The sequence below is a fragment of the Carassius carassius genome, chromosome 13, assembly GCF_963082965.1.
Source record: "Carassius carassius chromosome 13, fCarCar2.1, whole genome shotgun sequence".
Lineage (NCBI taxonomy): Eukaryota > Metazoa > Chordata > Actinopteri > Cypriniformes > Cyprinidae > Carassius > Carassius carassius.
Genome location: NC_081767.1, coordinates 26,686,758 through 26,700,602, shown reverse-complemented (window position 1 = coordinate 26,700,602; position 13,845 = coordinate 26,686,758).

The window sequence follows — 13,845 nt, the reverse complement described above, 5'->3', positions numbered from 1 at the left end:
TAAGCGATGAAGCATAAACTGATCCTTAAAAATTTACATAAATCCTGTATTTTCTGTCCCCCTCCATCGTACCAGTCTGAAAATGCATCTCCATCCATCTCACTCTCAGATTTTCAATATCTACAGTAAAACGTAAGATGAATCACTCTCCAAGCTAACTGTGTTTAACACTGTGATTCACCAAGACTGATTTGACAAGTACTGTGCAGGCAATAATCTATACGAGTAGGGTACAAATAAAAATCTGTATAATTTATGAACGGCCAAGACATAATCTTTAAACAGTTTCTCTGTATAATGACGTTGCTTTGAGAGAAAAAAATATTTGTTTTATCTATCTCGCTTGTCTCCTTTACAGAACAGACAGATACATCTGGAAAGCTTTACAAAATGTATTCAGTCCCCCTGAGGAAAGCAAAGCCTAATGAAAAACTTTCAAATCGCCTTGTTCTCTATGTCTGCAAAGGTAAATCATAAGTCCACATAATTAAAATAATGAAATGCTCAATTGACTCCCCTCAGGTGCCATTTGCTTGAAATTTCGTCTGATGGGGCCATGAGACAATTGCTGAAGCAATCCTACACAGCGAGGAGTAATTAGCCATATTACAATTTGCAGTAATGGGCACCATAAAATTTAATCCCGAACACTCTCTATATTTCATGAGCCTGTATCTTTTTATAGTCTCTAGTGGGCCCAGGGCCATAGGAGGAGTGTATGATGATGTTTCACTGCCAAAAAAGTAGAGAATCTGAGTGCAGCAATGGAAGAAATGCAGCTTGAGTGGACTGAGTGGTAAAGGGGTGTGTGGGTGTATGTATGTGTGCATGTGTGAGTTTGCATGTGCATATATGTATTGGTAACTTAAGTAATGTGCATTTGTTACAGTAAATGGCATTGTTTAGCAGGAACTCATGCTTCATTTTGACCATTATACCATGAACATTGTGTCAAAAATAGCTATGCTGCAAGCATTATATGCTTGTGAACCACAGCATGCAGTGAGGCAATGCATTCTGACAGCATACCAGTCATTCTGTTTCCAATATTACCTCTTTTTTCACAGTTCATGTTGTTTAGATATTCTTGGGTTTCTTTGTTGATGTTGTTTTGTACAGAACACTTGAAATAACCAGGATTTTATATTCCCAGTAGATTAAAAAGTAATTTCTTGTGACTATGTATCGTATTCAGAGTTTTACTTTAAGGCTAGGTCATTATGTGTCATAAGTAGTATAAAAACAATTATATTATGCTGCATTGTTGGATAATACTGTGACGAGTTTAGTTTGAAGTCACCATTATGGTGATTAGTGTTCTATGTGGCTGGGAAGTTTGTATTTACTTTTAACTAATTGACCCCAGCAGACGTGTCACAGAACACAATTAGTTACACTGTATTACATGGATAAAATAAGTCAAGTCACCTTTATTTATATAGTGCTTTTAACAATACAGATTGTGTTAAAATGACAATAGTAAACACTACATTTTCAGTTAAAAGCATTTAAAAAAGCAGTAAAACTCATCATTGAATTCAGTGATGTCATCATCCAGCTCAGTTCAGTTTAAATAGTATCTGTGCAGTCAAGTCAATGATATCGCTGGATATTAAGTGTCCAAAACTAAGCAAGCCAGAGGCGACAGCGGCAAGGAGCCAAAAGTCCAACGGTGACAGAATGGAGAAAAAACTTTGGGAGAAACCAGAGTCAGGGGGCCAGTTCTCCTCTGGCCATAAGCTCTGATTATAGGCTAGCTTGCAGTCTACAATGTTACAGAAACAATATAATCTTTTTGAAATAATTTAGGGTTGCTGAGGTGTTTACAATGCTGTTGTAGTGTGGTGAGCTGAGTGTTAGTTTTTTTTTTTTTTTTTTTTGTGAATTTTTGTATGTATTGTCAACCACGAATACAAAGATCAACAGTTGACAGATGACTTTAATCAACAATGATTTTAGATTTTTAAAAAAAAATCTACATTACAAAGAAAGTCACTTAAAGTAACAAAAACCAGAAGTAAAATAAACAATCAAATAGCCTAGTTTATTTTAAAGTATTAATTTATAAAGACATTTGTGTGAAATTATTAAATGTCATATTCAGCAAGCAAGCAGTCAAGTGTCACAATGTGCCACACAAATATTTATGTGATGCCAGGTTTTATGATAGATCTGTGATATGTAAATCTGTAATATATAAATAATATTAGTATTTTTCATGCTTGATCATGCTAATGTCTAAGAAAAACGAATGAACAGCTTAATGCTGCTATGTTTACCTTATCTGGCGAACACAATTTATGTTTGTTATAGCGTCTATTTTGATGACAAGCAGAAACACACACTGTGACATACTTTTTATAATTACTGGATCAATTGAAAACTGTTGTTGAAATATATATGAATTTGTATTAAGTTAATCTGTGTAAATAGCCAAAATATTATTGTAATACAGATTCAGATTATTATTGCAATATATATATATATATATATATATATATATATATATATATATATATATATATATATATATATATATATATATATATATATATACAGTACAGACCAAAAGTTTGGACACACCTTCTCATTCAAAGAGTTTTCTTTATTTTCATGACTATGAAAATTGTAGAGTCACACTGAAGGCATCAAGGGCTATTTGACCAAGAAGGAGAGTGATGGGGTGCTGCGTCAGATGACCTGGCCTCCACAGTCACCGTACCTGAACCCAATCGAGATGGTTAAGGGGTGAGCTGGACCACAGACTGAAGACAAAAGGGCCAACAAGTGCTAAGCATCTCTCGGGGAACTCCTTCAAGACTGTTGGAAGACCATTTCAGGCGACTACCTCTTGAAGCTCATCAAGAGAATGCCAAGAGTGTGCAAAGCAGTAATCAAAGCCAAAGGTGGCTACTTTGAAGAACCTAGAATATGACATATTTTCAGTTGTTTCAGACTTTTTTGTTATGTATATAATTCCACATGTGTTAATTCATAGTTTTGATGCATTCAGTGTGAATCTACAATTTTCATAGTCATGAAAATAAAGAAAACTATTTGTTAGGTGTGTCCAAACTTTTGGTCTGTACTGTATATATATATATATATATATATATATATATATATATATATATATATATATATATATATATATTGTACATTATTGGCCAAAATTGAAGGTAGATAACTACTTTCAAGGAATATACCCAACCGTAAATTCATACAGTACATTTTTAAGACTGTACATTCTAGTATGTACTTCAGCTGTATATGAAAATGAATGTGGAGAAATGTCAGGATCCCAGAGGCTGGTATAGTGGGAGAAGATCACGTTTGTTTGTGTTTGTTATTTATTCCACTTCATTATCAGATTATTTTATCCACCAAACATATGCACCACAGGGGATGAAACGATTGGACGGACTAGTGAAGGGTTTGAACTATATCGCAGTGACTATTGTATGATGAAGGGGAGAGGATTTTTTGAGTGAACTCATCCATAATTCAGCCTCGACCTCAACACACGACTTCACTCAGAGAAGTCATTCGTCCACATTCTTGTGTCTGTTAGCCCAGATGATACACACATGAGAAAGGAAAGCTCTCGGACTGAAATGTGTCTCTGGGGAGTGATGGATGATGTGAAATATTTGGAATGATTATAAAGGACATGTTTTATGGTTAAAGGAGCCTATGAAATCAGAACTGGAGTTTTCAGTGGCTCATTGTCTTTGAGGCCATATGCCAAAAATGAAGCATATACTATATGCATTTTAAATGCAGACTTTGTCTTTAATGTTGCATATTTTTTGTTCCCATCCTTCTGCCCTTAAGATGGATATGCTAATGAATGTCTCTCTCCAGGACTGCCTTGTAACTAAACACAAATATATGGTTTACTGTAATATGTAAATACTGTAATATAGTGATGGTGATAAAACTGTCAAGGATTATTCCTGAGCCTTTTAGAGGACAGTAAATTTCACTAATAATTTATAATCAAGCCCAATAGGACTTTTTTTATGGGAATGTTTATTGTTTGGTGTCCTCAGGCACCTGCTATTAGCTGCATCTAGTAAATGGTGTTGACCTCCGATGAGCAGGAAGGTGAGCCAGTAAAGTGTTCTGCGCTTGAATGCGGTTTAGTGTAAGCTAAATTGTTCACTGTGCTTACAAATCTAACTTTGAGTTAAAAAAAGTGTTTTTTCATTTATAGACTCATTTTAAGAAGATAGCCTATCTAAGGGGGCATTTACACTGTACATTTACATCAGCTAAAAACAGAAAAAGTTTTATGAGCTTTTGCTATTCATTGTTAATTCAGTTCTGTCCAAGAAATGTCAAGTCGAAATGACAATTATATTTTCTGTTTTTTTCTATGGATTTTTTTTTCTTATAGCGTAAGGAGGACAATAGTGTCATTATCCAGCCTCATGTTTTTGTGTTCTCATCCGATAGTGTAAGTTCAGTCAGATCAATAATAAAGGTATCAAGGTTTGCCAAGGATTCTTCCTCCCTTTTAAACGTTGATACATTTATTTTGCTATTCTAACTGCATGATTACATGCGTTGTTGCATTTTATTGAGAATTTAGCCACTGTCAAAAGAGATCAATTTCTGGCTCTCCTGCAGTTGAGATCCAGTAAATAATAAATTTGTAACATTAATTATCATGAACTATTAGACATCACAGGGTATGGCAGATTTTCATAAATACAGTAAATATGAGCTTATTATGTAAGCACACTGCATCAGTTAGCAATTTGATTAGAACAATTTGAAAGAACTTATTATTCGTTTGCAGCAACAAAAGTTGAGTTCCAGAAGCCCTTCAGCCTGACACAACTGTTCACAGTAACAAATGACAGGCCTCACCTGGACAAGGAGTCCATCTGTCTGTGTCAGAATAATTGAATTCCGTAAATATAATCAAGAGAGCTCTGTTATGAAACATTTTGAATGATTCCTATCTTTGTAGTTTTATGAAGGGTATGACATATATGATTCAGACAGATATAAAGATATGAACCAGCTTTGTGGTAAAAAATAGGCCAGTAATCTTTCACAGCCACAGCCATGTCTCTATTTGTTCACAGTGATTACCAGATTGAGTATAGGGTCATTTTATCTAAGAACTTTGTATGTTTATATCTGAGATGATCTGCTATTGGCCAAACAGTTAGTTCTTCAAATTTGATTGGGCGAGAGGCATTTTCAGAGTGCTGATATAAAGTATGATATAGGCTATGATCATTTGAATATCTGTCCATTTTCAGGCAGATTCCGTTTAATATTTATACTCCATCTGCTTTAGACTTAATTTCATTAGTAGTAGCTTCCAGCGTCACATATAGCTTTTCTCTGATCCATTTTCTCAAACCACGATAAACATTAGTGCTAATTGTGCACCTTTATTATAATTAAGTTTACAGCCTTATCAAATGAGTTTGAAGCCATGCTATAAAAAAATTACTTAAAAGTTCAAATTAGTTCATTTTACTTTGCATTAACAATACCCTCTGTATCTGACCATCCTTCAAAAGAGCTTTGTTTAAAAGCCAGCCATTAATTAGGGTTTACTCTAGGCTGGCTCAAAGCAAGTCCCAACACTGATAATCCCATCTGATGCATCTAAGCTAGATAGCTCATTGATTGAGAAGCCCAGCTTTTGTACATGGGAACACAATCGACCAGACTACCAGAGCTTCAATGCAGTTAGTTGGTGAGGACAGACTGACAACAAAGGCACAATTGATGTTTCGTGGAGCTTCTACAGTGGTGTTTAATTAGCCTATGTTGAAAGACGAGTGAAAGCATGCTTTACTTGGTGAGATATCTTCACAAAAATCTCAAGTGATCTAGATTTCTTTACACTCAGCTTTTACTTTTAGCACTGAATGCATGTCATGTTAAGATCAATCTAGTGCATTCATTTTCATTTTTTTTTGTTTCAGTATGTGATGCGTGAGTGTCATCTAAAACAGACCTCTGATGTAAGCTGTAAGCTCAACCTGTGATCTGTTCCCAATGGAGCTTCATTGGCTCATCCATCATCATAGCTCCTCGGTTTTTCTCCTTCAAACCCAGTTAAACCAGAAGCATATCGTAAATCCCCCAATACATCAGTGTGCATAGTTATGTGTTCCATTATCAAAGACAAGTGTTTCTCTGAGCATACCTGTATGCCATTTTAGGAGCACAGGAGCATATGGCACATTTAATTAGTGCAATCTCATTTAATTTACAGACACACCTTGGTCTATGGGACCCAGTTTTTTGTGCTCTGGTTCTTTTGTGCTCGATAACAGGGCTTCAGTGGGGTTTTCAGACTAGTGAACCAGCTTTGTCTTTGTGATATTGCATTAATTTGAGCCACCTGAGCTAGTCTCACACTCAAGAGTTCCTGCTCAGTTTTTTTATCTCAATGTCTGTTTAGGTCGGGAGACACTAGGAGTCAAGGTTTGATTGGTTAGCTCGGTCCAGTTTAATATGGCTGCAAAAAACAAACAAACATATTTTATGACCATTAGAAAGAATAAGTGTTTTGATTGCAATGTTTTGTCAAGCAACACATAAATCCTAAATATTTCTGTATTACAGCTGATGTTTTAGAGGTGTCAAATTTTTTGAAAGGCCCTTAAAAGTGCAAAATGGAACAGTCAGCGCTATCATTGCATCATTTTCCTTCAGCTCTGGAGTAATTCAGCACAGGGCAATTTTTAGGGTGCCGTAGTAGTTATCACATGACACAAGAGTTTTTAATATATATCGGTATTAGTCGATATTGAATATGACATTCTGAAAATGGCATTTGAATTACTTCAAATGAATTTACAACATTACAATGAACATTACAACATTACAATGAGTTTGCTTCACAGCATTATAATGTATAATATAATAATAATTTTTTTATATAATATTAATTTTTAGATATACTATGTTAATGTTAAGAAACTGCACTTGTTAAAATTACAAATGACTTACTTCTTGCGTCAGACCAAGGCTCCATCTCACTGCTATTTTTACTTGATCTTAGTGCTGTGTTCGACACAATAGATTGATTATGACATACTCATAGATCGATTACAAAACTATATGGGTATTCAGGGGCAGGCTTTAAGATGGTTTAGATCCTACTTGTTCAATCACTACAACTATGTTTATTTAAACGGGGAGTCGTCTCTATTATCACCAGTAAAGTATGGAGTGCAAGGATCTGTCCTAGGTTCTCTGCTGTTTTCAGTATACATGTTGCCCCTCTGTAATATTATTAGAAAATATGGGATTAGTTTCCACTATTATACTGATGATACTCAACTATATATCTCAACAAGACCAGATTAATCTTCTAAATTATCTAAGCTATTAAAGTGTTTAAAAATGTAAAAGATTGAATGACCAAACAAATTTTCTCCTATTAAATTTGGATAAGACAGATATATTATTTATTGGACTAAAAAACAGTACACAGAATCTTTTTGATTACAGTTTGCAACTAGACGGATGTACTGTTACTTCCTCTACAGTAAAAAATCTGGGTGTTATACTAGACAGCAACTTGTCTTTTGAAAATCATATTTCTCATGTTATGTAAAAAAAACCTGCATTCTTCCATCTTAGAAACCTTGTTTTTGATGCAGAAAAGCTAGTTCATGCATTCATGACCTCTAGACTGGACTATTGTAATGCACTTCTAGGTGGTTGTCCTGCATCCTCAATAAACAAGCTACAGGTAGTCCAAAATGCAGCTGCTAGAGTCTTTTCCAGGTCAAGGAAATATAATCATATTACCCCAATTTTACAGTCTCTGCACTGGCTACCTATTAAGTACCGTATCAGTTACAAAATATTAACCTATAAGGCCTTTAATGGGTTAGCTCCTGCATACCTTTTTTTGCATTTGGTTCCCAAACTCTGGAATAGCCTTCCTTATAATGTTTGGGGTTCAGACACACTCTCTCTGTTTAAATCTAGATTAAAGACTCTTTGGCCAAGCATTAAAATAATGCATCTCATAATCTTGGGTTAAACAAATCAATTTTGCTCGGTTTGAACAGCAGCTACGCTAATTATGTCTCTGTGTGTTTCTCTGTTTCTGCCACAGGATTCACTTCCCATGGTAACTAGGATTTACACAAGCTTCAGTCTGGATCCAGAACACCTGAGAAGAGATGGTGCAAACCCCTCAGAGGACCTCAGATGATGTCAACCCTGAAGAAACACAAACTGCCAAATTTTGCTTTAAGTTTGATTGCAACAATTAAAATTGCTATTAATAGTGTTCACAGTCTACATCTGCTTTGCAACGATTTGTATTGTGAAACGCGCTATACAAATAAACTTAAATTTATTAAATTGATTCCAGCAAATTGAATAAATTTAATAAAAATCTCTAAGTGACAGATAACTGATATGGTATAGTGATTGTGTTAGTCAGTACCTAGATGTATTTTACATATCACTCAATTCTTTTTAAACAATTATATTCAAACGAAAGCATTGACTTAAGTGCTATATTGTTGTATTGATGTATTACTTTTTTGGATAATTAAAGATACAACAGTCCCTTACTATCTATTCAATCTGATTCTAGCCTCATACTTTAATCGTCAGATGAAAACAAATATAAACACATCTGTTATCCTTTTACATTGCTTGATAGTGCTGTGAGATGGACATTCTATCTGCATTTTTAAATGGCATCTTTTTCCAGTAGCTCAGTAGCAAGTGGCTAATGGATCTAAATAGATCAAGGGAAGTTTATTGGATTAGCTAAGCACATATATGGCTGAAAGCATGTGTATATGAAAGGGGTCTTAAAACAGTTCTGGTTATCTTTAATGGGAAAGATTAAATGCTCCTGCCCCATTCTGACAATTTGATATAGGCAAAGTCAATGGAAAGATATGGCAAACAAAGGAAAACACAACTGCAGGCTTCCTCCCAAGCTTTAATAATCAATGTGTGTGTGATTCTGTTTTGTCACTCTTAAAAGTTTATTTTTACCCTTTTTAACCTTTTTGAGTCTGGGACATGTGTCATAGTCCTCTGTTGTTGCTCAGTTTCCTTGTTGGTATGACAACTACAGTACTGTATCTACCCATAGGAAGAATTTATTGCTCAGTGGTTGCTTTTCCTATAAGCTCAGGAGGCTTAGATTAGATTTTTATACATATATCACTTATATATTTTATTATCAACAGTATTTCTGATTTTCCTCCTAAAACTCGTAGGAGAAATGGAATTAGACACAAATGAGACATGAGAAATATTTAAGAAAAAAAAAGAGTCAAAACAGAGAATGTGGTGGAAGAAACATATATTATCTCTTTATTGTCTTGCTGCAATCTCTATCAAGACTCCATTATAAATATTTTATTGCTCAGTGGTTGCTCTTTCTACATGATTCTCATGTATTTCTCATTTTAGTCTCAACAGTGTCTCAGATGTTTCTTCTAAAAATCCTTAGTAGAATTAAAAGACACGACTGAGACATGAGAAAGTTCTGAAAGAAATGAATCTAAAATTACTATGAGAGAGAAATGTGTGAGAAACATGGGAGATCTCTTTATTGTCTTGCTGTAATCTCTTGCAAGACTCCCTTATAAAAACATTTTACTGCTAAAAGGTTACTGATGCTTTTTTATTGCAATGGGGTTTTTCACCTTTAATGGTCAGGACAGTAGGAGTAGAGTCAATAAGCAATTGTACAGGTGAGAATTTAACAGGAGCAGGAGACTACCTTTAGCTAGGATTCCGATGTGCTTCCACGTCGATGTGCTACCCACAAGGCTATGGCTCTGAAAAAAGGTGACTATGCTCAGGATACTAAGGTGTGTAATTTTGTCTTGTACAGCCCATTTTTTGCATGTATGTAATAGGTTATGGTTTCCTTTGTTAAATCACTGCAATAAAACACTGTCTAAAAAACTTCAAATATGACAATGCATGTATTGTCTTTGATTGAAATGGTATAGATAAATGACAATGAAGCTAAACAGAGCAAAGGAAAAAAAGAGACCTCTTTACCATTTTAAAACTTTCTCCTAGACAGAAATGAGGTTATCTTAATATTGAATTGAAACTTTAGCTTGAGTCTCCCACTTGTCTCCTGAGACAAAAACTCTAACACTCTCACAGTGGTCTTCTTTAAAGCTTTAGAAGAGATCTCAACAACATCACACAATGTGCTCAGATTTTGCTCCTAAAGGCTTGAGAGCTCTCACATTTGTCTCCTCTAATTTTCAGAAGTGATCTAATTAACTTTACAAAATGTGCACCAACTCAAATGCTTTTTTCTTCCATATATTACATCACATAAACATTTCTTCCATATAATACGTATTAATAATCAAATCAGTCAATTAATAATCAAGACTTTTAGCCATTTATGTCCATTCCAGCAAAGAAAGCTTCAGGGTTACATTTTCTGTAGATCGGTTTTGATTAAGGCATCAGGTACATTACTCTGTCCAACAATAAATAATGTGCCTAAATACATTAACATTGTCTTATAAAAAGTAACATTATCCTTATTCCTGCATACTTTCTCTCTCAATATAACCCCCTTATTTAGTGCCTTTCTAGTACTTGATGCACACTCTGTAAAGTTGTTGCGATCTCTTCTAAAGGATTACAGGAGACAAACATGAGACCCCCAAATTATTTAACTAAAGAGAAATATTTGCATACAGTGAGTGATGTTGTTGAGATCTATTCTAAAGCTTTAAAGAAGACAAATATGCCAAATATGAGACCCCCAGATTATTAAGCTAAAGAAAAATATGTGAGCACAGTGTGTGATGTTGTTGAGATCTATTCTAAAGCTTTAAAAGAGACCATTGTGATATTGTTAGAGTTTGAAAAGCAGGAGCCTCAAGCAATAATCTCCATTCGATCTTAAAATAACCTCATTTCTGTCTAGAAGAAATGTTTTTAAATGTTAAAGTGATCTCACTTTTGATTTTTCTTTCCTATGGGTAGCCATTATCTAGTCACTTCAACCCAAAAAGAGACTGATGATTTGCGTATGAAAGCATAGTGGTCATTATATATACACAGAAGTTGAATGTGAAGAATACATTAGTACTGCAGAATATGCTTTTTTGTCACAAAAATGCTAAAGCAACTTTCTTCCACTGGGAGACATGGTCCTGATGCCACAATCCATATTCAAGCTAGAGCTCTGCACCCTTGAGCATTGCATTCACTGCTGCTGCGTATTTTACTGTTTCATTGCTTAAAATCAATGGAAATAATGACACATTCATGTGAGCTGTCAACATGTCTTGAGCGGTCGAATTTGCATCTACCCATACATATATGGTTTTTACATTCATTACACCCATTCTGTATTATTCTGTGGTGGTATGTGATATATGTCATTTAAATAGCTCTATAATGTTGATTTATGTATATGTGTACACTACCTTTTAAATGTATATTTTTTAATGGAATATATTCTGCAAGGATGCATCAAACTGATCAAAAGTGACAGTAAAGAGATTTATGTAAGGTTATAAAACACCTCGTGTTCAAAACACTTTTCAACAGAATAATACTAAATGTGATACTGAAGACTGGAGTAATGGCTGCTGAGAATTTCAGCTTGTCATGAAATTTTGTTAAAATATATTTATATATGAAACAGTTATTTTAAATTCTACTATTATTTTACAATACTGTTTTTACTATATTTTTTATGGAGCCCCGCACATGACAAAATTGTGTGCACGATTTACTAATGCGTTCCCTCAATGTACTAAAACATGCACACGATTACTATTGCGTTCCCTCGATTTACTATTGCGTTCGCTCGATTTGCTAAATTGAGCATACAATTTAGCAAATCGAGGGAACGAATTAATAAATCGTGCACACAATTTATAAATCGAGTGAACGCAATGGTAAATCCTTATATTAGTAAAAAAAAAATAGTAAATAGTAAAGTAAAAAATAGTAAAGCCTTATATTTTTTGTGGGCTCCATCATTTTTAATTAAATAAATGCAAAAAATATTTATTTCAAAAACATTTTTAAAAAAATCTTACAGTCTGGAAACCTTTGAACAGTGTACTTTTTTTAGATTTATTTGATTAAATTATGATAAAAAATTCATTGTCTATATGCATTTTCTGCCATTTGTCTGCTGTTTTTTTACAAGTTTGACTTTTTACAAGGAGACTGCTTTGCCATTATGCAAATAATTTTTTTCATGTCAGTCTATAATTGTAATATATTAATATTCAGTAAAGAAAAAGAAACTGCCCCCAAACCTCCTATAAAAAGCAATAAGCTGGTCAGTTGAATTGAGTCATGACAGAAGACTACAATTACCTGTTAACTATTAGATTTTTTTTATCATTGTCTGGTTAAAAATAATGAATATTTCTATCATTTTTATGATTAAACATAGGGCCATTGAACAGTTGGTGCATCTTCGCAGCCACTTTTGTTTCATCAAGCCTTATGTAGGCTTAATGAATGGCTTTTTACACTCACGATTCTGTCATTCATGTGTCAGTCTCTAACTGCCTTTCTTTTGTCCTCTCCTGACTTTACTTTAGGAGAGCCCCGCTGTTCCTCCCAATTAAGACAGTTGAGCTGCCTGGTCACCTGCCACTCGCAGCACTTTCTGACTTAACCTGTTTTCTACTTCCACTTCCAGAGTGATGCGGGAAGGAGACTGTAATGATAAAACCTTTCATATTCATCCGGAAGAAGGAGGCGGGAACCGGCGGACAATCACAATGAAACTTTAATAGCAAAATAAACACAAAACAGCGCACCAGCCCCTCACGGACGACTGGTGCGCTCAAATAAAAACCAAAACACAACTAAAAGCCCAGGCCTGGTCCTCTCTCGTCCTTCACTGTCGTCGCTCCAGTTTTTTCCAATCCTTCCATCTCCTCCGTGGGCCTCGAGACCGGCGGGTCGAACAGGTGTAGCTCATCTCCAATCACTCCACCGGCCTCGGTCCCATGTCCCTCGGCCCCGCCCCACTCGTCACATACCCCCATCGCCCCTCGCAGGCCGGGGGGTACTCCCGAGACTGCGCTCTACTCCCCCCCCCCCCCTCCCTCCGGGGGGGACCGCTCACGGGGACCTGCGGGAACCTGGGGGTAGGACAGGCAAGGGGAGAGAAAAGGAGATGGAAGGAGGAGCGACAGAGACGAGAGAGGGGAGAGAGGAGAAAAAAAAAAAAAAAAATCCGGTTCCCAGACGCACCGCTGCTCGGCCCTCCACCAGCTGGGTGATCTCCTCCGCGGTGCCTGGCGGTGGCACTGGACGGCCCTCGGCGAACGGCACGACACTCCTCCGCCGCCCGGTGGACGGCGACGGCTCCTTTCGGTTTTGGGCAGCCGGCAGGAGTCCCCCGTTCCCTGCTCCTCCCCGTTCCGGCGGATGGCAGCAGGCTCCGGCCACCTGGCGAACGGCGCCGACTCCTCCGGTCCCTCACGGACGGCAGCCGCCCCTCCAGATAGCGGGCGGTCGGCAGCGAGCTCGCCCGTCCCCGGCAACTCGCTCCAGTCCACCGCCTCGAGCGTACATAGCGGCACACTCCTCGCCAGCTCGTTGGCACCGCGGATTCACCACAGCGGCGAGGGATCTTCAGCAGCGCGTCCCTCCTTCTCCCGGGTTTCGGCACCACTGTAATGATAAAACCTTTCATATTCATCCGGAAGAAGGAGGCGGGAACCGGCGTACAATCACAATGAAACTTTAATAGCAAAATAAACACAAAACAGCGCACCAGCCCCTCACGGACGACTGGTGCGCGCAAATAAAAACCAAAACACAACTAAAAGCCCAGGCCTGGTCCTCTCTCGTCCTTCACTGTCG